The sequence below is a fragment of the Malus sylvestris genome, chromosome 2 (assembly GCF_916048215.2).
Source record: "Malus sylvestris chromosome 2, drMalSylv7.2, whole genome shotgun sequence".
Lineage (NCBI taxonomy): Eukaryota > Viridiplantae > Streptophyta > Magnoliopsida > Rosales > Rosaceae > Malus > Malus sylvestris.
The window spans coordinates 12,740,040-12,767,115 of record NC_062261.1 but is presented as its reverse complement, the minus strand read 5'-3'; the positions used below and the strand labels follow the sequence as shown (position 1 = coordinate 12,767,115).

Genomic DNA, 27,076 nt, shown 5'->3' with positions numbered 1-27,076 from the left:
TTCAATAGCTGCCAAGACCGGAGCTATCTGTATTTGCTTGCAATAGGATGGAGCTGGGTAGTACCACTGCACATGATTTGCAGGTGCAAGTGCAGGTGCAGGACATCAAGAAAAAGAGGGAGTGCAGCAACATTAGTGAGGAACAGAAAAAGTGGAAGCTCCACTCCACCTTCCATCATACCCAACAACAAAAGAAGAGACAAAAGGAATAACAAGAAAGTGGAACGGGTTTGGTGGGAAATATCCCACACCCCATTGTCGGCCAAGGAAAGAAAAAGAAAAGAAAAAAAGAAAGAAAAGAAAAAAGAAGAAAGAAAGAAAGAAAGAAAAGAAAAAGCAATGTCTGGAGAAAGCAAAATAAAAAATAAGATGCAGTGGGAGCAAAAGTAGAAAAGAAAAAGGAAAAGGAGGAAAGGGTCTGAAGAAGTTTGTGGAGATGGCATGCGCCAATTGCACACCAGTGAAGCAATCCAGCCACCATGTCACTAAGAAAGCAAAAGTAGAAAAGAAAAAGAAAAATAGAGGCTCTCCTCGAGAGCACATGGGGACAACGCAAAAGAAAAAGAAAAATGAGATCTTACTAAAGCCAAAGAAGATGCTCACACTTTCATCATGCATGTTCCTATTTTCTGAGAAAGCTACGGAAAGACCTAGAAGGAAGATAAAGGTTTCCTTACATTAAAGTGATGTAATTTATTTTTCTTATCTTTCGGAGACATCTGTATAAACCCCATAAGAGGGTAAAAAAAAAAAAAAAAAAAAAAAAAAAAAAAAAAAAAAAAAAAAGAAGAACAACGACAAGCCCAAAATAAATGGGTTGGACTGGAATGTTGTGGAGGGCGACGACCCATAAGCCCAAAATAACACCAACCAGGTGATCAAAAGTACGCCCAGTACTTCAAGTCATACATGAGCATTACTCATATCAATCATACATAAACATTCATGAGCATCACTCATGTCAACATTCATGAGCATCACTCATGTCAACATCCATAAGCATCACTCATGTCAATCAACATAAACATCCATAAGCATCACTCATGTCAACATCCATGAGCATCACTCATGTCAATCAACATAAACATGCATGAGCATCACTCATGTTAAATCAGCTTCAAAGACTTCATTTACAGAGCTCTAGCTTCAAAAACTTCATTTACATAGCTCTAGCTTCAAAAGCTTCATTTACAAGAGCTCTAGCTTTCAAAGACTTCATTTACAGAGCTCTAGCTTCAAAAGCTTCATTTACAAAAGCTCTAGCTTTCAAAGACTTCATTTACAGAGCTCTAGCTTCAAAAGCTTCATTTACAAAAACTCTAGCTTTCAAAGACTTCATTTACAGAGCTCTAGCTTCAAAGCTTCACCTACAAAGCTTCACCTACAAAGCTTCAGTGCAGGGTATACAAATACCGCCTCCGAACAACCACCACTTCGGCCCATACATGGATTCAATTTGAAGTCTCCAGCCAACAGACTCTATTGACCGAAGACTTGGGGGACTACATTATGTACCATATATTGGGCCTCAACTGGGCCTCATGAAAAATACTTGGGGGACTCTAGCCCATTATTTATGTATTGAGGAGCGAGCCCTTATTCTATAAAAGGGACTCCCTCACCTTCATTAGAGAGCATCGCCGCCTACTGAGCAACCGTCTCACAGCGAGCATCAACTCTAACCCATCACTTATGTATTGAGGAGAGAGCCCTTATTCTATAAAAGGGACTCCTTCACCTTCAAACGCCACAAGCCGAGCCAACCAAGGCAACACAAGCTACAAGCAAAGCGGCCTCACAACATGTGCTACTTCTAGTTGAGCATCATTTCAGATTGGGCACCGCCTCATATCGAGCATCAGTTACTTCGGCCCACACATGGACTGAATTTCAAGTCTCCAGCCAAAAGACTCTCTTGACTGAAGACTTGGGGGACTACTGTTTATACCATATTTAGGGCCTCGTATATTTGGGCCTTGGGCCTTGTATTTGGGCCTCACACTAAAGCCCATACTTTGTAAAAGAGGAGGAGCCCCTTATTCTATAAAAGGGGACTCCTACCCTCATTCTAGGGGAGGCCTCACTCTCACTCTCAGAGGCCATTTCTGAAGCCTCTCACCCCCTCTCAAAGCTTCCTCTCACCCCCTCTCAAAGCTTCCTCACACCCCCTAAGCTCTAAGCTCTCTCTCTCCCTCTTCATCAGAGAAATACAATACAATCAGTGTGGACGTAGCCCAAACCTTGGGGTGAACCACGATACATCTTGTGTTATTTACATTTCTTGCAGATTCACGGTCGGATTTACGTTGTACCAAGACCATCCGGTTTTGTGCATCAACACATATGAAATCAAATAAACCAATTAATCAAGAATTCAATTCATCAACAACAACAATTCTATACATCAATTATCATATAATTCTATGTCGCTTGCAAAATTTATATTAAATTATGAATTAATAATTTAAATTTAAAAAATTAGTTTACCTCAAAATTCAAAAGGGTTGGTGTCTTGGTGAATGACAATAGGCTAGCAAGGACCTGTGTTGTGGCTGAGAAGGACAAGGACATGTGGCTCAGTGGCTGTCGGGCGGCAGGGGAGGGACCAGGCAGTGGGAAACAATGAAGTGGGTGGTGGGTGAGGGGGGGGGGGGGAAGAACAGACATGGCTTTGATAATTTGTTTGTAAAAATTACCTACACATAATATAACAAAAATTTCTTATTAAAATTATCATTCCAATACATATTATATATTATAAAAACACTAACATCTATTATATATTATAAAAGCAGTAACACATAACATACGGTCTAACATATTATAAAAGCACTAACACATATGAAATCAAATAAACCAATTAATCAAGAATTCAATTCATCAACAACAACAATTCTATACATCAATTATCATATAATTCTATGTCACTTGCAAAATTTATATTAAATTATGAATTAATAATTAAAATTTAAAAAAATTAGTCTAGCTCAAAATTCAAAAGGGTTGGTGTCTTGGTGAATGACAATAGGCTAGCAAGGACATGTGCTGTGGCTGAGAAGGACAAGGACCTGTGGCTCAGTGGCTGTCGGGCGGCAGGGGAGGGACCAGGCAGTGGGAAACAATGAAGTGGGTGGTGGGTGAGGGGGGAAAGAACCAAGGTTCTAAAAAACGCTAGGCGCTAGTCGGGCGGCGGGCTAGCGCCTAGCGCCTAGGCGGCTAGGCGGGGTCTAGGCGGGCGCCTAGGCGGCCTAGGCGGATTTAGGTAAATTTATTATATATCTTGTAAATAAGTTCATATTGAAACTTATAAAAACAAAGTATACTTGTATGAAATCCATAGATAAGATAATAAAAAAATGATAAAATGCAAAAAATGTTTTTAACAATGTCTCTCCAATTGATAGGATTTTTTATTTTATTTTTTAATGAATTATATGGTATAAGTCTATAAGATGAAAATTCATATGATAATAAGTATGTACTACTTAATAAATATTTTTTAAAAATTATTTATTATATAGTGAACCTAAAAAAAAGGTGAAAGTGTAAACATGATGGATTGTAGTCTGGTGGGAACGGCACACCAAAAAAGAATGTGGGGCACACCAAACAATATTCAATCTATGTTCTTCACTGTACCTGACAAGAAGTTAATTAATTTTAAAAAAAATAAAACAGAAAGTGGAGTGGTGTCACGTGGGAGAGTGAGAAGAGAGAGAAAGTCATTTATGTCATCTTCTTCCTTGCGTCTTCTTCTTCTTCCCTTCGTCTTCTTGAAACGCAGAAGGCAGAAAACGCAGCTCTCTGCAACAGTGCAGCGACAAAATGTCTAAAACGCCCAGACCGCCTAGGTCATCAAGTCGCCCGTCTAGGCCGCCTAAGCACCGCCTAAGCTACCTCCGCGCCCGCCTAATCCTCTTGCCGATTTTTCTCCCGATTATGGGCTAATCGGAGCGGCTGACCACCTTGTAGCGCCTAGGCGCCGCCTAGGCCGATTTTTAGAACACTGGAAAGAACAGACGGCAGCAGGAGGGGGGGGAATCGGGAAAAAGGGAATAGGGTTAATGGTGTGGGGGACAGGGGACGAGTGGTCCCCTTACATTGTTTTTTTTTTAAATTTTTTTAATGACCTTTTTTTCAAATGCCCAAAACCGGGGGCCCTTCCCATTGTGTCAACCTTGGGCCTCTTGCCCTCTAGTCCCTATTTTGGGCTTTGAACATTTTTTTTAATATCTAATTATTTGGACTTTTTTTTTTCGGTGCCCCTTCAATTTTGGGCCCTGGACAATGGCCCTGGTTGCACTGGGCCTTGGCCGGATCTGGTGGATAGGCACAAATATCAAAATTCAAACACATCTAACAATGATAAATAGGATGGTGAGCATTACTACCACTTGAGGGTGGTGAGCAAAAATGCACTCATAAATAAAAAAATAAAAACATAACTTTGAAGCCACTTACTACTACAGTCTAGTGGTGTTCCGAGCTGTGCTTATAAGTGAGATGTCTTAGGTTCGATTCTCGACGAATGCGAATTTAAACCACATTATTGCTAGCCTATTATGAGACTTAGCCCATTTCTGCACTCCTTTAATATAAATAATATCATTTATTAAAAAAAAAACATAACTTTGAAAGATGAGAAGCGACCACAAGCAAAGCTAAACTAACTAAGTGACCATGTTTATAGTAGTGCGTCATGCCTCTTGAACTAAAGTTCATGGACACGTAATTATTAGTAATTAAAACAATCTCATTTATTCATTTACATTTTGTACTATGGTGCATGCAACGCAGGCTAGCGAGCTAGTATGCCTGAATTAATCATGTCCGTCCATATCTTTATGAATACTTTTCATCAATACTTTGGAGGTGGCAGAACAGCTCCATTGGTTTAGAGAACATGACCATGTGATCAGAACCGTTTATCACCTTCACTTCATTTGGAGGATTGTTCTTGATCATGTAATTTTGCACATCCAACATTATCGTACGGTCTTGGTTGGCCACGATGAATACTCTAGGAACTGATCCATACTTCTCCTTCGTGAGTTTTATTACATCGTAATTATATAAAAGTAAAGGTCTCACCAACGATGATGCTAAAGTTAAATCATGTCCATTACAAGCATAAAAAAACTGATGAGTCTATTTTATATTATATATTTAACCCTATTCTTAGTATATTTTGGATATTATTTTGGAAGAATTTTGATACTTTGAATTGTATTTCCAATGTAGGACTTTCGACTTCCTCTTGAGCAAAACATAATCAAATGGACGAATTTTGGAGTAATTCCAGTTGGAGAACGTTCGTGAGTCGCTTAGCTTGATCGTGTCAAAATATCAGATTTTTCCACCAAACGGTTATTTTCTGGCAATAAAATAAAGGAGCAGTGTGCAGTGCTGGAATAATGACGTTTTGGGCTTAAATTGCGTTTTTGGAGCCCAAGATGACCTCAGATGAGTTCATGGCTTTCTGGAGATGTGTTCAGAACGTCCTAATCTTTAAAACAAGCTATCACGGGCCGGATTTGGAGGAGATTTGGGGTTAAAATGTGGCTGAACAAGTACTTGGCAGATTCTCCTAGTTTAATTATGACTTTATTTTCTAAGATATTTTATTTATTATTTAGTTTCCTAGTTAGAGTAAAGGACTTTGTTTTAGGGTTTGTGCGATGGTTGAGGATGGGATATAAGGGTTTGCCGTTCTTAGTCTTTAGGGGGCTTTCTTTGATACAATTTGAGAGACAGAGAACTTTGCTAGGGTTCTTGAAGATTTTCTACTTTAAGGTGTTTTCTATCCTTATTTTTAATAATATTTCGTTGTATGATTGTTAGTAACTAATTTTCGTCTGCTAGGGCGAAGCCTTGAGCCTTAGCGTGAATATGCAGTCTCTATTCAATTGCTTATGATATTATGCATGTTTACTTTGAATTATTAATTAATGTGCTTAAACCGTCTCTATATTTTAATGCTTAGCTACCATTAGGATGTTGAGATAAGTAATCGGATGCAATTCGGTCGGAATATCACCGGAGGATTGAGTATTGCTTCTTGTGGTTAATAATTGTAATTTCACCTAAGGCGAATATCACGTTCTTAGGGGTTGCATGGTTTTTCAAAAGGTTTTCATAAAACTTAATGAGTCTTGCATGTTCATATTTGATTTGAATATCACAGACGGATTGCATATTAGATATACGTTCTCGCTTGAACATCACGAGGAGAATGTGCATAAGGAAAACCTAACCTTCAAAGTTGCATATGTAATTCATAAGTAATTGGTAAAATTACATAGGATTGTTAAGGGGACGGTGGAACCCTAGGCTTTTAACTTTATTTTCAAACTATTTTCTTTAGTTTTTCTTTGTCAATTTATTTAGTTGCTTTTATTAAATTCGTTTTTATTATTTAAAATTCAAAAAGCAACATTTTTCAAAACCTTGTTTAAAATAGTTAATTAAGAATTAATTTAAACATAAATTATTCATTCAATCCCTGTGGAAAACGACCTTACTTGAGCCGCTATACTACTACAACCTTGTACTCTTGCAAATATTTTTTTAAGTGTTTTTATCCCTACTTTTGCAGGTAGCGGTAAAATCCCTATCACTAACCAATCTTGGAAAGCCCCAACTTATATTTTAGAAATATTAGCGCTCTACTCTTACACTACACCTTATCTTTCAAGTGTGTGTTAAGAGAACACGATAAGGTTCCTATATATGGCAATAGACACACTTTAAGACTTACCAGTGGTGGTGAGAGTTGGTACACGCTTGTCGCCAAGGCTTTTTGGGCCCAATGAGAAGGGACGTTGCAGGGTTGTTGGTTCCGTTATTATATCTGAATTGAAAGTCCATAGCATCATATCCTTTGGTAACCTATACAAATGTTTAGAAAATTACTTTTTAGATAATTACCCTTAGGATTTCGAAAACAATGAACGAGAGTTCATGTTAAATTGTTACCTATGACAGATATTTAAAAAAAAATGCCATATTTATTCATTGCATTTCTTGATTCACCAAATGAGGTTAGTATGATATATGATCAATGAATGAGGTATACAGTAAAACCTCCATAAATGAATAATGTTTGGGAAAAAAATTTATTATTTTAAAGAAGTTATTCGATAAATGAATAATTTATAACTTTTAAGATAATTTAAGAACAAGACGATCAAGTATTATAAAAATTAATTTCCTAAAAAATAAAGTACTTCTATGTTTTATGTACATGCAACATAATCTCTTTATATATAAGTAATCTCTTTAGACTCCTTACAATTATCACAGCTTGTTCATCTACGACATGTCATTTGAAAGGAATTAAAAAAATCTACATTGACTGATGAGATAAGCAGAGTATTGTGCGAGTATAAAAATGAGCATATCTCTTCTAGTTCAAAGACTTGGAAACAAAGGGTTCAACAAAAGTATCAGTTGATTTCTATCAAGCAACCAACAGTATCAAACGCTTTCAGAAGACCAGCATAGTATTTGTCGGATGAGATGAAAAATAACAATGTTAAGAGGCACAAACCAGCAAAATATTTCGAGTTAGAAAAAATATTGTATATATGAGTGGTTTCTCTAATATCAAGTGAATATGACTAGAGAAATGATCCTAAGTATGTATTATGATTTTTATGTGTTATTTCTTTATGTATTGTATAAATTATTAATTTATATATTCATTGGGCCTTCAAGGATTTTAAGAAAAATGATTATCTTATGCATTTAGCAAGGTTATTATCTTAGTACTCTGACCCGACTTGGGATTGGAAAATATTATTCTTTAACTGAGGTTATTATTTTATCGAACATTCACGTATCGAGGTTTTACGATATATAGCGGAACGTTTAGACTTTTAGTATATATGAAGTTCATTACCTCTGCATATGTAGTTGAGAAATTGAGAGTAGGACCATACATAAAAGCTGTGACATATACAGTATACTGCAGCAACAATTTTATGAGGGAACCTCTCCATGAAAATAGATATGACTGCACCCCCCAAGCTGTGACCCACAAGGATAACCTTTTCATTTGGTGGTAGAGACACCATGAGCTTTGTCAAGGGCTCGACGAATTCCGATAACGAAGGGAGCTGCTGTACCTGAATCGGGTTGATCCCCGATGTTCCCAAGTCTAGAGCTGTGACATTGTGACCTGAGTCCTTGAGGAGAGTTGCCACCTTATACCAGCTCTATGCTCCATGAGAAGCTCCATGTATCAATACAAAATGTTTTGGACTTTGAGTTTGGTTGTGAATGTTGGAGGGCGGGGATGGGGTTGAGGTAATAGCTTTTGCCAAGCAAATAAATAATAGGAAAAACAAAAGGAGCTTCTCTGTCATGTTCTCCAATAATATTTTCTGTATCATTAACTCTCAATTTCCTTGATAGGGTTTGCATCTCTCGTCTTACTTTTATTTATAGTAATCGATCAGAGAACTAATACTTGGGTCGAAAGTCAAGAGTCTTGACATGAGCCGTGAAATGTATAGTATTCCCAACTCCAATTTGCTAGAAAAGTAGTTTCCTAACTCAGAGCCACATATTTTGTCAAGGAGAAATGCTAACAAAACTCTCTTAAAAGTGAGACTCTCTTTGGATTGTTGTCGCCTTATATTTTTAGGAAAACTAATGAAAAGGGCTTGAAAACTTTGAGTTTTAACGATAAAGACAAAATAAAGGGTAAAATGAATAGTACCAGGTTTGACTTTGTAGTGTAAAAATGTAGTTTTTCGTTAAAGTGAACTGTACCGTGGGTTTTTCGTTAAAACTCCTTATACTTTTTGCACAATATTTATAGTATTGCCACGGGAATTGATTTTAAATTGTGAAGTGACAAATAATTCATAGAAAGTCCACTTTTGAGAGAGTCTCCTTAGCATTTCTCTTGGTCAAGAACCAAATGGCACCTTACGTGAAATGATGAGTAAGGTTTGTTTAAGTTTAAGAGATATGCGTCGCGATTCAATGCTAATTATATTAATATTGTCCTCACTTAATCACTCATGTAATTGTATGAAGGCCTTCTACAAAAGACGTCGATCCAATTAAAAGTTAAAGTAATATAAGTTCTAATTTATGTTGTTTGATCGGTGGTGTGAGACTTTTCACATTATTCAGCATGGTTTAATGGTCTGTGACTTTTTCTGTACTGCTACTACTAATATCATTTCATGCATCAAAATTGGACTCTTCAGTTGTCAAATGCTGCAAGGCACCGCATGTCATTGTTAGCAACAATATTTCACGTTTAAGCAAATATATAAGCCACGTTCCAAATTAAATATGGACTTTAGAACATGTGACCTAACATATATCTCTTGACCAATCCGGATCGGCTTCATCCTTCTCCGACTTCACAGTCCGGCTTGGCTCCCACTTTTTTTCAACGTGATTTTTTGCGCTTCTCCCCGAAGGTGAGTAGAGCTTTTACTCGAGTGTTCACACCACCTCCTTCCTTTGGTTTGCCTTTGTTGGCACTGTTGTTAGTGGGTTTTGTCCTGCTAGCTTCCTTCGATTTATGGCAGCTACTACTGTGGTGTGCTGTGGAGGAGTTTGGGGCTCTGTTTTGGGGTCCTGTTGTCACTGTGTTTTCATCCAGCTTTGGGGCTATCGTTTGGTTGCTTTCCGATGGTTGCAAGGGTTGTTCGTTTGGTAAGCGGGTTGACGGCGGAGGTAGGAAGCTGCTAGGGTTTACTTTGGTGTTTTTCCTGTTCAGGCCTCAAAACTATGTTTTGGGCTATTGGGTTACTATAGAGGTCCATATTTTTGTTTGTGTGTTTCTTGTATTTGGGCCTTCTCTCATGTAATATGTTGTGTTATAAATAAAGTAAGCCTTTGTCCAAAAAAAAAAAACATATATCTCTTGACATCCAATAATTTAAGTGCAATTTTTTTAAAATGAAATGATGATAATGGAAAAGCAAGTCGAGCTACGCATAAAGCTTGGTCATCGGACTACAATAGTAGAAACCTTACTCTCTAAGCCCGCACAATGAGGAAAGAAAGAACCAAACCCCATGATTAGCCGTCAACTACAAGTAGGCTACTTCCTTCCTGCTCAGAGTGATGAGAAAAGGCTAACTCCCTGATAGAACGACCCCCCTACGGTCCCCTATCTCCGAATTTATTAAATAAAGAAAAGTAAAAATAAAACAATTCAAGCGGGGGGACAGAGCCAAAATCCGCTAAGAGAAAAACAAAGAAATATCAACGAAAACAAACAACAAGATGAAACTCAAAATCATGAGCATGGTGGCAGGTGCAAAATCTACCAGCACAAACCGCCTCAATGAAAGTTAATACTTTTGCAAGCATCAAGGACCAAACTACCAAAACCTAAAATTAGGTCGTGAAGAAAGGTTATGAATGTAAGCAGAAGTTGCATAAGAAGGATAAGAGTCTCAATATAAACTCCCAGAATGATCCACACCCTAATTAGCCAACCAATCGGCAATTGCATTACCATCTCGAAAAATATGAGTGACGCGAACGTGCATACGAGAGAGAAGAGCAAGGCAATTAATCCAATGAACACGTAGACGCCAAGGAATCTTGCAAGAAGTAGGTGAAAGAAAAAGGACCACTAAATAAGAATCACATTCGATCCACAAATAATTCCAACCGTTTACCCAAGTCAAATCCACGGCATGAATAACTGCATGCAACTCTGCTTCTAAAGAATAAGCAATTCCAATGGAAGCTGCAAAACAGCCTAAACAACTACCAAAATGATCTCAAAAAAATACCCCAATACGCGCTAAACAAGGAGCACCACAAGCCGCACCATCAATGTTAACTTTAATCAAAGAAATAGAAGGTGGCAGCCATAGAACCTCATGAATACGAGGAGCTTTGGCTAGACAACCTTTAGCTCCAATGGCACGAATAATACAAAGATCAGATACTAGGGGTGGGCAAACGGGTACAAGAACCGTGGGTAGGGGCGGGTAATTCAGGTTCGGGGCGGGTACGGGGCGGGTCCAATATTTCTAAACACAAAACGGGGCGGGGCGGTTCGGGTATATGAAATTATAGGGGCGGGGCGGGTCTTAAAATAAAAGGGAACGGGCCCCCGACCCAGCCCGTTTCTTTCCCTCATCCCTAGTCTTCTCGATCTCTCTTCCCCGAAACTTTTCATTTCACTCATACCGGACCCATTTCTTTTCCTCATCAGTCATCCTTAGTCTTCTCGATCTCTCTTCCCCGACTCCTTTCATTTCAATCATACCTCGAGATCTCCTTCTAACTCGCTCCCAGCCTCCCACCGTCGTAGCTCTGTACCCCGCTACCATCATCATCAGACCTCTATCTCTCCTGATTTGCTCATGTCTTCCTCGCTGCGTCCGCTGCCATGTCTCTCTCTCCCTCTCTGACGAACTCAAAGGAACGGACGAAGTCGAACAACTCGAAACGACGCCTCATCCGTCTCACTTAGACCCATATTTGCAGTGCATGACCCTGCTCATAGTCCTCTTTAGTTTTAAGGTATTGCGTTTTAGGGATTTAGGATTGAAAATTAAATTAGGGTTTTCTAGATTTAGGGATTTTGTTGGGTTCTTGAACCTTGACCTCTGTTATGTTCCAATTTCAAATCTATTATTGAATTGAATTTGAATCGACTGTGTTTGAAACTTCTGTTGAATTAAATTGAATTTGAGCAGGAGAAGAGGCATATCTGGGTTGGGCAGCGTCGAATCTCATTGTGGGTGGCGATTTGGAACTGGGTTTGGTGGGTTTGGATCTATGGTGAGGTGGGCATGGGCGGAGACGGCATTGAGTGGCGGTGGTTCGGGCAGTGCTATTGAGTTGCAGAAGAATACGAATAAGGGGGTGTGGGCATGGGTGGATGTCGCAACCTCAATTGAATTTTTTCTGGTTTTGTTTGTGATTAATTGCTTGTTTATGATAGTTATTGATGTCATCCCCTAGTTGGTAGTGCCGTGGTAGAATCATAGAATCTGTGCAATTGCAATATGTGCAATTACTGCAATCTGTGGTTTGCAATCTGTGTCGGTGTAATGGTTGGAATGTAATCTTTGAAACTAAATTTGTGCTACTGTAATTGTTTTTTCCCAAAAAAAAAAAACGGGGAACTGTGGACCCGGCCCGAATCGGCCCGTTTCAAACGGGCCAAGTTCGGTTCAATTCCTGTAATGAAATATGATGTACCCGGCCCGACCCGTTTCGTTTAAGCTCCGGTTCCTTCAAAATTAGGCCCGGCCCGTGCCCAGCCCTATCAGATACAGAGTTTCGTATGGTACTAGTGCTCAAAGAATCAATCTCAGTCAGCTGCAACTTAATATCACGAACAATAGTGGAAACATGAGGAGATAATTCCTCAAAACGCAATGCATTGTGGGCCGCCCAAGTAGATTAACAACCCGCGCCAATCATCCCCCACCATAAAACTTGAACTTGAGAGCCAAAACCATGTTCAAAAGGATAGGAAAAAAAACTTAAAATGTCATAAAAATTATGTCCACATGAAACCAACGCAAACATGAAGACCAAATTTGGTGAGAATAATTACAACTGAAAAAGAGGTGAGAAGGTGTCTCAATTGCCGAGCGATAGAATAAGCATATAGATGCCAAAGAAAATCCTCAATCTTGCAAAAGAATATCAGTGACAAGCTTACCATGCATATACTTCCATAAAATAATTGAATTACGAGGACGGTAGCAAGAACGCCAAACCCAATTGAATTACAAGGACGGTAGCAAGAACGCCAAACCCAATTACCCAAGTAACCAGAGGTTGTTTACTTCTTTTAAAATCATAAGCCCGAGTAAGTTTTAAATGACCATTAGTAGTATCATTCCAAACCAATAAGTCATCCACTCCAGGATCCATAGGCAAAGTAATAGAGAGCAATTTATTCCATATTGAGTGCGTCCGATTAAGGAGGAAAGCAGGTTGACACCAGTGGCCATTATATATAAAATCAGAAACTTTAGATTTCAATGACTTTCGCATAGACATGGGAATATCCAAAGCATCCGCAATGGGTTCAGTTAACCAAACTGCATGCCAAAAAGAAACTTTGTGACCGGTACCAATAATCCAATGAGATCTAGAGATAATATCTCCAAAAAGAGGGCACAACCCAGGCCATATGGAGGAACATTTATAAGACAAACAAGGCAATCCCAAACAATTAATAAAGCGGCCTCGAAAAAAAATTGCAGCCATAGAGGAGGTAGTCAAAATGTCCCAAAACTTCTTAAGAAGAAAAGATTTGTTTAAAGAAGCAAACTTACGAATACCAAGACCCTCTTCACTATAAGGAACACAACACTTTTTCCAAGAGACTGTCGAAAACCCTCTCGAATCCGCATAACCAGTCCAAATAAAATTACAAGCCCAAGAACGTACTTGAGCTAGAATAGAAGCAGGCCATGAATATATTGAAAAACTATGAGATAGCATACTGACTACTACATATTTAACCAGTGTGAGGCAACCCGCCATAGATAGAAAGTGACCATTCCAATGTGACATACGTTGCCGCATCTTATCAGTTAGACGCTGGAAAAAAAGAACGTTTGGGTCTTCCACGAAAAAGAGGAACACTTAAATAAGTCAAGACAACTCACCATGAGAAATCCACAACGAAGAAACAATTAAAAAATGACGTGGCAGAGCATATTTTCTAATGTAAACACAAGACTTTGGCTTGCTAATAAATTGGCCAAAGTTAACACCGTACTCATCCATGAAAGCCATGAGGTTTTGTAAACTTCTCTTATCACCTCTACAAAACACAAGGATATCATCAGCAAAAAGAACATGTGATGGAGCCACTACCCCGCGAGGAGAGGAAATAGAATTAGTACGGCCTGAAATTACGAAGTTCAAGGATTCCTCTACTAAAAACCTCTCCAGCAAGACAAAAAAGAAGAGAAGAAAGTGGATCCCCCTGATGAACCCCTCGTGAACAACCAAAAAAGCCAATTGGAGATCAATTAAAAATAAATAAATAAATAATAGACAAACGTGCTGAGGCAAGAATAGCATCAATCCACTTGAAAAACGTTGCATGAAACCTAAAAGCTGATAGAACATTTGTGAGAAAACTCCAGCTTAACGTATCAAAGGCCTTAGCCACATCAAATTTAGTGGCCACATTCCCACCATAATTCCTATTATCAAGCAAATTAATACCTTCTGAAGCTAATAAAATACAATCTGAAATATTCCTGTCTTTGAGAAAACGAAACTGGTTTGGCAAAATTAGAATTGAGATTAGGGAGAATATAACAAGACAGAAAAAACAAGCGAACTGCTCTCACAACATCAACACCAACAAAAGCCCAAGTGGCACGAAAAAAATGCCCACCAAAACCATCCGGACCAGGAGCACTATTAGGATCCATAGAAAATGCTATGGAACGAACTTCATCAAAGGTAGGGACACATCTAGTAATGAATCATTTTCAGAGGCAGAAACCATAAGAGAAATCAACCTTGAAACCATACCTATATTAGTAGTGGAGCCATCATTAAAGAAAGCAGTAGAAAAATGATAGACAACATGAGATCGCAAAAGAATCAACATTAAAGCATGCAAAATTGATGAGTGTGAAGCCCATAATACATTATTTCTCCCACTTGGGCAAAGACTCAAAATTGCAAGTTTAAACACTAAAGAAATTGGTTTTCATATAACAAAATATAGGCTTGTGTTAATGTCTAATTAAGAAACCAAAAGTAGGTTACAATGAAACATTTTCATAAATAAAAAGCTTATGTAATCACTACAATTTTTATTTTATTTAGTGTCTGAGAGAAGACTCACATATGTGTTAAAAAAAATTAGGTCATAAATTAAAATGAAACCCAATAAGAGAATGCAAACTCAAAATTTTATGTTTTAATTCTAAAACAAAGTCGATTAAAATAAACACTTAGTTTAGATATCTCAATATCATCAATTTTAACAGTAATTTTAATCCAATTTAGAACTCAGAGAAAATTAAGGCAAAAGATTGACAAATTTACCTACTCATTATCGATTCTGCAAGATTCATCATGGAAGTAGTCGAGGTGTGGAGGATTGAACCAACTGCAAATTGCATGATTGTTACACCTTTGGGCATAAACAAACCATTCAGAGAAAATACCTGCATTGCTAGCCAAAGCATAAAACACACAAAATACATATAATTTCGACAACTTTGGCCAAATGAAAATATGTTAAAAGTACTTTATGATTTGCTATAATACTAATTTATAGTTGATGAGTGATTTCTTGAAATTCCCTTTGGGACAAAAGTACTCACCATATAAATTAGAATTCTGATTTTTCAAAATAATCATTTAGAACAGTATTAAATAATCCATTTTGTTGGATATTCAATGATTCTCAAAAGATTAAATTAGACACAAGAGTATGTCATTATTGACATTGAACAATAAAGTTCTCGAAAGAGGAAACATGGTTATTCAGTTATTCGATAGGGGCCAAAATGATCAATTAGTAAACTAATGCCACTTTCCAATTTTGTCTCAAAAGACAATAATCATCATAATCAGAATTGATGATCAAACAAAACATTGGTTTTAGCAAAATAAACCAATAAATCATCAATAAAAATTTAATCAATGTTACTTAATAAAATTCATTAGTATTGAGAATTAGTACCTTTAGATGTGCACAAATAAGTGAAAATAATGTTTCAGAAAACAACCAACTGTTTGAAGTCCCAAAATTTGGCATATGTACCACCTTAGTTTGCAAATTCACTAAAAATTCAACTCTTGTTAGACTGTCATGAAAATTTTTAGATATTATCTAGAAATATATGGCCACTATTTCGAAAAATTTCAAAAAATTTTAAATTTTTACAAGTGAGTAAAAAATTAATTCCAAAAGAAATGTGCTGCAGAAATTCTGCAGTACCCAACCTGAGATTAAAATTCGCTGAATATTCATTTTTCATCCAACGTGAATGAAATTTTTCAGACATAAAACAGACATACAAGGATGATATTTCCCAAAATTTCATAATTTTTAAGATTCTAAAAGTGTAACAAAAGCAAATTCGAAATGGAATGTGTTGCAGAAACGGCAAAAATTCTGTAGTACATACCCGAAACTAAAGAATTTACCAAATATTCATTTTTACTCTAATGTACATGAAAATTTCCAGAAATGAAGTAGACATATAAATTTATTCTTATAAAAAATTTCATAATTTTTGAAATTTTTAAAATGGGCCAAAAATACATATCGAATGGGAATGTGCTGCAGAAACGGCAGAAATTCTGGAGTACATTCCCAAGAATCATTAATTCACCAATAACTCATTTTTCATCCAATTCTGGTGAACATGTACAGGTTTAAAATAAATATATCAATGTATATCATACTTAAATTTCATGATTTTAGGAGTTGCGTAGGTATATCAAAATAATATCACAAACAGATTATGCAGCTATTCCAGCAACATAGTATCACACTTAAAGATTAACCAAAAATCCATTTCTTGTACAAAAAGGGTGAAAATTTTTCTGTGTATACAATCCATTATATAATATAACATGGTAATTTTCACAAAGTTTGGAGTTAGGAAAATCTATCAAAATCGTAATTAAACAGGACACGTTGCAAGGTATGCAAAACTCCATCAGTATTTCCTAAGCTCTACCAAAATTTCAGATTTATTCATAATTTAAATAAAACCAATTTACAATCTTTAATATGCTCAAAACACTAAAATTTCTTAAATAAATTTGTTGAGTCACAAAATAGTTGGTTTGGACAAAATAAATCAATCTATATGTATCAAAATTAGGCTTATATAAGGAACAATATCTCAACATTATTAATCGATCTCAACCATTAGTCATAAAATCCAAAAGAAATCACAAGCTTTGTAGGTGCATGATACATATCCAAATTTAAAATATGGAAACATGAAATCCGAAATACGTAACTCCTTCTTAATTCTAAAAGATTCTTTATAATAGATTTTATTAGTAAATGAAATGAGTTAATTCAAATCAAATACAAAACGGGTAAATTTAATTGCAATATTAATCTAGCTTAAATTTTCATAATAGTTGTATTGTGATGCACAACCCAAATAAAAGGAGACTACTAATTTCCCTTTTAAGAAAACGTTTTAAAATAATTTCTCTTTATATGGGTAATATCAATAATTATGAAAATACTTTTAATCTCACAATAAAACAATTAGTGGAACATATTTTAAATTTAGAATCTCCTCCAATTTAGATGATAATTACCAATTAATTTTAAAATCAATTCCATAAGGAAATCTACATACAAGACCAAAATAAATTAGTCAACATTAAATTAAATTGATTAGGAGATTGCTAACATAATTAGAAAATTGCAACATGTCTAATGCAATTCTTCCCTTCAATAGAATATTGTGGATGCAAATTTCTTCCTCCTTGATCTTGGACAAAATTGCACCTACAAAACAAATAACACCTTAGATCAAGGCCAAGAACCTCATGCGCCCACGATGAATGGGGGGGGGCTTTGGTCGAAGAACCTTCGATGCCAAAGTTAGAATTTTAAGGGAAAAGTGTTTGGAGAATTTTAGAGAATTTTGCAAGAGAATTGGAAATGAACTTTGAGGAGAATAATGGGGTTTAAATATGAGAGTGGTCAGCCTCCTTGGGTGAGAGAGGACCGGCCACCTAGCTTTATTTGTGGGCTAGGTTCTTGATTTGTGTTAAATTGGGAGTTATGGAATAATTTCCTAATCAATTAGCTAATTAATAGAATAATTACCTAATTGATTAGCTAATCAATATAATAAAAAAGAGTAGATTTGGGAGTTACCTTGTGGAGAAGGTTGGATGAGGATGGATGAAATAGGTTTTGAATTGTTACCTATTTTGGGCGCTTTTGACTTGGTTGATGGATGATTGGCCGCTGCTCGCGCGTAGGAATCCTGATGTGTCTCAAGGGTATTTTTGTCTTTTTTACCCAAAAATTCACGTGTCGCCTTGTGATTATTTTTGGCTCCACAAATGCCCCCACACTTGTTTGGCTACTCGCAGGAAAGGGCAACAGGTGTAGAGATTTTCTTTCTTTCAGAAACTTTACAGGATATTTGTTCCCCCTCCTCTAGCAATCTTCTACATCTTGCCTGTGCAAAGGACCGTCTTTCGTTGCTTTCTTCGTCTTCACCGTGCCGTAGGGGTGGTGCGGCACATCGATTGGCAAGGGCCAGGAGTCGGCTCGGCATGGTCCAAGGATGTGTTGCGGCAGGGACCACTGCTTGGGCTGCTCGGCTTGGCTATAGCCAAAGACAACTTGTGTAGCTGGGGCCGCGGATTGTAGCGCTGGGGCACAATGCTAGGCGAGCCACATGGCTTATGTCCTTTGGGCTCTTGGACCTAACATGGGCCAGGCCGGCGATTGAGAAAAATGAAGAGGTCGCGGGCCTTATGGGCTGCTAGAATGCTGGGCATGCAAGCCTCCTGCCGGTGCCGAAGTAAAGGTTCTGTCATGCCCGTAGTGCCGAAGTATGTACCAAGACGTCTGTTGGAAGCTAAGTCTGGTTCACCTTTGGAGAGGCTTGCTGAGATCTGTGTGGTTTTGAAACCAGATCTGATTGAAGACATAGATGCTTGTGCCAAGTTTGCTGATGGCGTTAGAAAGGTTATTTGCCCAAGTTCCTTTGCGAAGCATACGATTCAATATATGAGGATTACTCTGCTTGCTATAATGCAGATGTAGGAAGGCTGCCAAGGAGGTGGCGTATACTATGGCAGCTGAAGCTTATTCCTCGGCCGAGGAAATCAAGAGGTTGGATTCTAAGCTCGTTGCTTTGAAGAGGTCTAATATTTCTGCCTCCACTTTTCTGCAGCTCGAGACATCTCGCCGAGAGATCGTTGACTTGAAAACTAGGCTTGACGCGATCCAAGTTAAGTATGAAAGTGCAGAGAAGAAGATTGGATGTTACATACCTCAGATTCAAGATCTTAAGTTTGCAGTTTCTGAGCTTCGTTTCGCTGCTTATGCAAAGGATGAAAAGTTTATTTCTGCTTATAATCAAGTGATCCACTTCAATAGAATTGTCAATAGGCTTGAACCTCAAGTGTTGGAACTTCAAGATGTACTAAAGATCAACGAAAGTTTGAAGAAGGGAGTGGATGAGTTGCAGCGCGTCCGTGTTGGTCTGCTCAAGGAGAATGAATAGCTCAAGGGTGAGAATGATGGGCTCGAGGTTTCGAGACCTTCTCTATTTCTCCAGAAGACATGCTTGCTTTTACTTTTGAGGCTTCCATTGGTGAAGTAATTGGAAAAGTTGATGCCCAGGCTGTGGCAGCCGGGGGTGAAGCGCTGGATGATGCCGCTGCTAAGAGCGTCGCGACTGCTGAAGGTGTGGCGACCGAGTAGTCGTGGGATGTCCAAGCTGCTGAAGTGTAGTCTTCTAGGTAGCCTTTAGGATTTTCTTTGTTTTTCCTTGTAGCTCTTGTTTTGCTTGAACTCATTCGGCCTTTGCTAGTTATTTATTAACATGTTTCCTTCGCCTTTATTCATCTTCGCTTATTTCGTTCATGCCCTAACCTTTAGACTTTGTAGACCAGTGGCAGACTTGCTACTTTTCTATAAGGAGACAGGCCTATGTAGCCTATGCAGCTGTAGGTGTTGGTGTAGAACTTTGCAAAGTTGTTAGCCATAGGGTTGGCAGCCAGATGCCTTACTTACAGAAGAAGACAAGTTCGCGTAACCATTAGGCTGTTAACCTTGGCTTTCTCCAATTCTGTAGGTTGCGTAGTAAGTATCATAACACTTTAGGACTTGGTGTAGGTTGTTTCGCGCTTGGCAGAGGTGAAGCTTATCAACTACGTAGCATGTCGGTAGTGGATAAAGCTTCGTGTATGCGCACTAACTTGTTTAACCTTTCACAAGAATGTGCGGTTGTATAAGTCTAGCACGGTTTTACTGCTCGAAGGGCAAGCTGTAGGCAGTCTTCCGAAAACCGTAGGTTACCTTAGTGCACTCGGTAGCAACTTTAGGGTTCCAGGGCAGCCGTCCATCGGATGTACTGCATAATGTACCCCCTCCGTCTCTAGGGCCCGGTTCCCCACGGATTAGGCCAAGAGACCCAAAATCCTTCAGTTAGCTAAGCCATGAAAAAAAACCATTGTGCCTACTTCTAGGAATCCCGGCGCAAGCCATTGTGCTTCTAGTTATACTAGGGCAGCCTGGCTCATCCACATCTGGATAATTTGAGTGTAGAGTTTATCCTCCCGTCTTGGAAGGCTGACTCATGTGGGTGTCGGGGAATTGGTTTACCCTCTCGTACTGGAGAGCAATTAGTTTACCTTCTCGCACTGAAGAGCATGGTTGGTCCCTCGGGGGGGTGCAATTCTTGTGATGAGTCCCTAAGAAGGGCGTGGTCTTCTTTTGAAGTGCATGAATGATCAATTGTTGTAAGTATGCAGCCGAGCCAAGTTGTGATTACTTCTAAATTCCTTATTAGAAAAATGAGTGAAACGAACAAAAACTTAGCTGTAAGGTAGAAACTGCATAACAACTGGATAGTCATCGGCTTGTGAGGTGGTGCCCGTCGAGCTGCTTGAGTCTTCGAGCTTTGATGTAGCGGGAGGTCACATATGGTACTTCATCAGATTGTAGGTGTTCCACTGCTTTTCGATATCTTTGTCTTTCATGATGGCGATGATGTAATTTCCTTTGCCGCCTACTGTGTTGATCTTGTACGGACCTTCCCAAATATGATCCTCTTTTTTTAGCCTTCTCTGCAGGCAGTGATGAAGGCTTTTCTTAGGACTAGATCTCCAGGTTGGAATTGCCGGATCTTGGCCCTTTTAGTGTAGCTGGAGAGGAACTGTTGTTGGTAGGCTGCGATGCGGGTGATGGTCTGCTCGCGTTTCTCCTTTGCCAGATCTAAGCTTGTGGCCATCTCCTTACTGTTCTGATCAATGCTTGGCAGTAGAGTGTTGATGCTTGGCACGATAATGTTGGGAGGAATGATTGCTTCTAAACCGAATGCAAAAGAGAAATGAGTCTCACTGGTTGCTCGTCTTTTGGTGGTGCGATACGCTCATATATATTCGAGGAGTTCGTCTGGCCATTTTCCCTTCTTGTCGGTAAGGGATTTTTTGAGGCAGTCGAGGATCGTCTTGTTGGATACTTCGGCCTGCCCATTGCCTTAAGGATATCTCAGCGTGGACATGTGCTGCTTGATGTCATACTTTTGGAAGAACTTCACCAAATCTTTGGCCACGAATTGCGGGCTGTTATCGGTGATGATGGACTGAGGGATGCCAAATCGACAAATGATGTTCCTTCATATGAAGTGCTCTATGTCCGTCTGAGTCGTGGTTGTCATGGGCTCTGCTTTTACCCATTTGGTGAAGTAGTCAGTTGCCACGATCATCATGCTTCTGCCCCCAGTAGCAGACCGCATAGGTCCTACCAGGTCGATTGCCCATTGCATGAAAGGCCAAAGACTCGTCTGCGGGTGTAACTCGCTGGCAGACAGTGCTGGTACCGGCTTGTAGTGTTGGCAGCGGTCGCACTTTTGTACTAACTCCTTAGCATCTTGGTGCATGGTGGGTCAGTAGTAGCCTGTGTTAAGAGCCTTTTGTGCTAAGGATAGGCCTCCGGAGTGGTTTCCACAAACGTCTTCGTGGATTGAGCTTAGAACCTTCAAGTTGTCGGGAGGCGCTAGGTAGCGGAGATGTGGTCCAGTGTAGGATCTTCGGATGACAATGCTGTTCCACATGTAGTAGCGTGATGCCTTTATTTGGAGTATTCTAGACTCCAACCTTTCCGTGGGGAGTGTGCCGTTGACCAGGTAGTCTATAATAGATCTTTGCCAGTTGGAAGTTACACTAACCTGTGACACCTCGACTGCCGGCTCCACCTCTATGCTTGGCTTGTCTAGATACTCCACCGGAATAGAACGTTTGAGTTGGTGGTCAAGAGCGGAGCCTAGGCCGGCTAACGCGTCTGCGTGAGCATTGTCCGCTCGCAGAACTTGAGTGAGAGTGTAAGTCTGAAATGCCTCAAGTTGCTTGTGTACCTTCTCTAGGTATTGCGCCATATTTGGATGTTTTGCCGTATACTCCCTAGTAGTCTGGTTGGTGATTAGCTGGGAATCAGAATGAATTACAATCTTTTTCACCGCCAAGTCTTTTACCATTCGGATGCTTGCTAGTAGGGCCTTGTTCTCTACTTCCTTATTGGATGCTTTGAAGCTTAGAGTGATTGCTTGCTCAGGCATCGAACCGTCTAGGGTGACAAGGACCACGCTTGCTCTCGAACCTTTGTAGTTGGATGCGTTGTCGACATGTAAATGCCAGAAGTCTTCATCGGGTGGAGCAAGCGTGGCTAGGGCGTTCTCGACTACCTCCAGGGCGTCGTTGGGCCGCTTTATTGGGTCGCCTAGGCTAGGCGTGAAGGCGTTGTAGGGAGCCGTGGAGCTGGGGCCATGTTACACGTAGCAGGAGATGCTCAACAGCCGGTATCGAGCCGCTCTAGAGCTAAATTATGGAGCAATGGTCGACTAGGACCGTGTGACGCGCAGCAGGAGGTGGAGCTCAACTGCCGGTACATGTTGCTCCTATGTAGAATCTTTTGGGGCGATGAGAACAAAACTTGTTTCCGAGTGTCATTTTAGTGTTCGTCTGCCCTTGGTGTGCCTTTTGAGCTGATTTGTTGCGTTCATCAAAAAACTTTGCACCGCCAGTGTCTGCACCTTTATCGTCGCGCATCTGGATTTGGTGGATAACTTAAGCTTTCGGGGTTGCAACAATTGTCGCCAAAGTTTAGCTTTTGAATTTCTGGTAGCTGGTTTTCGCATCGAGGATAGCTTTTGAACTGTGGAATACAGGTAGTCGAGCCTAACTCTTCTCGTATGATGGTAGAGCTTATTGCTGTTTCAGATACCGTCAAACATGTGAATAAGTCCTCTGCTGTTTCCGGTTTGGATAGTAGGGTGGTGATGTCGGGTACTTCTTCAAGTCATTGAATGTGCATCGGCGAGCCTCGTCCCAAAGTGCATGTTTCTCTGCCAGAGTTAGATATTCTTTCATGATCAATTTTTTGTACAGCCGGTGGTCTGCTGGAAGTCATTTTTTGAAGGTTTCTCTAGCTATTGAGTCGTTGCATCCGACTATCCTTACCTTCTCTGCTTTGAAGCGACTCATTTGGGTTCTTCTTGACGTTGAACAAGTGGTCGGACTTCTTCTTGATCAAGCGATATGATGAATATTCTTTGATGAAAACCAAAGAAAGTTTGTCGAAACTCCGAATGGATTATGGCGGCAGGGTGTAGAACCAATCTTGAGCCTCGGCGAATATTTTGCACATAAGATCGTCGTTGTTTCGATAGAGGATCATTGCGCTTCGGTAATACTTTAGGTATCCCTCCGGGTCCCCATACCCTTTGAAAGATGTGAAATGTGGATTACTGAACTCGCGTGGAGGCTTTGCCTGCTAGATTTCGTTCGTGAAGGGCGACCTGCTTATGTTGGTCATGTCTTGTCGTAGTGCCTCGTCGGTGACCTCATTGCATTGGAAATCGCTCAATTGCTTGGTCAAGAGTCTCTCTACTTATTCCTGAATTTACCTTTTTTGGGGTAGCGGAGCTTTCGAGTGCCCCCAGTCATGATTTACTGGTCTAGGCTGCTATTCCATGTGTTTGGCTCGTCTATGCAGTGGATGCGGTGTATGCAGTGCGTTCCTAGCAAGCGAGCGATTTCTTCGCAGGCTGCCGGTTGAACTTGAGCGAGATTGAGTGACTGCTTCTCTCCGTTTGTCGTGTTGCCTACTCCGATGTAAGGTGGAGGATGCTCATTGCGGGCTTAGCCGCGAATAAACACTTCACCTGAAAGGTTGCTCATGTTAACTATTGGAGTGTGGCCCCAACCGTGAATGTATGCTCTTCTATGGGCCTAGTCGAGAGTGCACGCTCATTCGCGCGCTAAGACGGGAATATACGTTATCTCGAGGACCCAGTCGGGAGTGTACACTACCCAAACGCTCAGTTCGTGGCTGGTCGAGTGGCTGCTTGCTAGGACGTTGCTGGAGAGGTTCTTCGTCTGCCCTTGTCCTACTTCGGGACACCTCGCCTAGGGCACGTTGCATCTCGGTGCGCTGCAAGAGCTGATTCACCAAGGTCGTTTACTGTGCAAGGGCGCTCGTCAAATTTGTGACTTGTATAGACAAGTGTTGTTCACCATTTGGATTGGAAAAGCTTGTAAGGAATATGCCTCATTGAGCAGTGGAAGTGTGGTAGGCTCCGGGCGCAAGTTTTGAATTGGGGAATGTCAAATCTGCAGAGAAATGTGGTGAAAATACCTCTGGTTTGATTGTAGGTCCTGAAACTTAGAGTCGAGAAGGTTGTGCTACTCTTTGGCCGACTTGGGCTGCTTGGGGAACCAGAGGAGCAGGTTGGGCCGCGAGAGCATACTGGGTCGCGGAAGCAGGCTGGGCCACTGGAGTGGGCTGCTCGGCGAGAGCAGGCTGGGGCACGAGAGCATGTTGGGCCGCGGGAGCAGACTGGGGCACGAGAGTGAGCTGCTCAGCGGGAGCAGGCTAGGCCACGAAAGTGGGCTGCTCGGCAGGAGCAGGCTCAGCGCGTGATGCATACGAGTGCGAGGCTTGGGCTTGGCTTGGCAACGCATTGGGATCGCGTTGGGCTTGGAGTGACATGGCTTGGGTCGTGGCTTGGGTGTCGTGGGCCTTGGATGGCACGACTTGGGCTTGGGCGCGTGCAAGCTTGGATGGCACGGCTTGGGTCGTGGTAGTGATGCCATGGACCTTGCCGCAGGTGGTTATCGTGGTGATCACCGCGGTGGTTGCCATGGTGGAGCCTCGTAGTGGTGGTGCTGCTCCGCCTATGACCACATGTAGCCTCGTGGATCGCCGCGGTCCCATTTCTTGAATATTGGAATTTTCACTTGTGGAAGTTTCTAAATTTCTAGCCATTGTATTTCTCTTTTACATTTTATCAAAGAATCTTTGCAAATTAAAAATTCTAATAATAATAACGTACGAAAAATATTCAAATGGACTAGAAAATAGAGAAAAACTTTTATGCAAGAGTCTTCTACGAGTATGTGACTTTGCTCTCAATGAAAGCACCAATTTGTGGATGCAAATTTCTTGCTCCTTGATCTTGGACAAAATTGCACCTACAAAACAAATAACACCTTAGGTCAAGGCCAAGAGTCTCACGCGCCCACGATGAATGGGGGGGGCTTTGGCCGAAGAACCTCCGATGCCAAAGTTAGAATTTTGAGGGAAAAGTGTTTGGAGAATTTTAAAGAATTTTGCAAGAGAATTGGAAGTGAACTTTGAGGAGAATAATGGTGTTTAAATAGGAGAGTGGCCGGCCTCCTTGGGTGAGAGAGGACCGGCCACCTAGCTTTATTTGTGGGCTAGGTTCTTGATTTGTGTTAAATTGGGAGTTATGGAATAATTTCCTAATCGATTAGCTAATTAATAGAATAATTACCTAATTGATTAGCTAATCAATATAATAAAAAAGGGAAGATTTAGGAGTTGTGGAGAAAATTGGATGAGGATTGATGAAATAGGTTTTGAATTGTTACCTATTTTGAGCACTTTTGACTTGGTTGAGGGATGATTGCCCGCTGCTCGCACGTAGGAATCCCGATGTGCCTCAAGGGTATTTTTGTCCTTTTTATCCAAAAATCCACGTGTCGCCTTGTGATTATTTTTGACTCCACAAATATCATTAGGATTACTGATATTAAGAATAACAGTAAGCGAAAGCATAAAATCCCAGAAACTAATAGCAAAAATCCATATTAATTCGTAGGATAATTTGTATTGGAAAACAATTATAATTCATGTAATTTATACAAAAGCAAAATTGATACAAATTGTAATTCAAATTAAATCTTACCCAAGTTGTCTCCTGACAAGAAGCTAGTCATTCTCGTCGGAAAGTGCCGAGAGGGCCAAAACCATAAGGAAAAATTCGAGCTTCAAATAATAGGTTGTAAAGTAGTGCTCGAAAATTATATAACAAAAAACCCAAATTAAAAAATTATTTTTACCAAAATATAAATAAAAAATAATTTATCTCATTTAACTAACACCAATTTTATATATGTTATTAACCATGAAAAATCATTGCACACCAACACAAAATTGCGGAAGCATCAAAACCAATTTTCATGAGATGGAACCCAACTAAAACGATAAGGAAATTTTTTTTAGTATGTGAATCATCTTCAATAAACAAATTTGCTTATACCTTTATATCAGACCCTAAGCTTGTTGTGCGGCTCTGATACCACATGTAAGATATTTCTGAAATCATAAGAACAACAATAAGACATTAGGATCACGGATTTGATAAACCAAAATTACAATAAATCAATTATAATTTACTTAGGGATGTGATATCCACACACCCCTTTTTACTTCTCTCACATCCTTTTAATTTTCGGCTGTTGGATCGGATGAATTGAAGAAGATCAAATGACATAAATTAACAAGGGGTGTGAGAAAAGTAAAAAGGGGTGTGTGGATAGTACACCCCTTTACTTATCTTTGGAATACGGAAGACATGACTCTTGCGGATGATAAAGGAGTCTTCTACTTTCAGCAAGCAGAAGTGTTCCAGGAATAATAGGGTTTGCTCGGAATGGAATGTGTGTTTTGTGAAAGTAGGGACACCCTTAATATAGTGATTAGGGTTCCCCTAATTCCGCCTATTATAGTAATTAGAGGAATACACCAAATCACCATTTATTCTTAATGTTGTCCTACCAAGGCATGTACAATATGTCTTACTTCATTAGGGTTTTAATTAGTCAACTAAATATATCTTGGTTCCATGATTCTTGCTAACCAATATTGAATCACGTTAAAAGCCAAATATCTTGAAGATCAAGTTATTTATCTTTCAAGTAATTCGATTCATAATAATTGACAACTCAACATGAGTCTTACAGTTGCTGCTCTTTAATATCGTTTCAACCATGAGGTACTGCTCAGGTGTCAGCTCAGTTTCCTGCAGCAAAGAAGAAAGAGCAATAATTGCATGCATGGGAG

General features: G+C 39.8%; 1 protein-coding gene and 1 pseudogene across 1 annotated transcript in view; both read right to left on the bottom strand.

The window, feature by feature from the left end:
- Positions 1 to 27,076, bottom strand: part of LOC126613923 (methyl jasmonate esterase 1-like) — a 62,818-nt gene that overhangs the window by 18,616 nt on the left and 17,126 nt on the right. The gene's annotated exons all lie outside the window — the stretch shown is intronic.
- LOC126613924 (methyl jasmonate esterase 1-like) lies at positions 4,843 to 8,393 on the bottom strand (annotated as a pseudogene).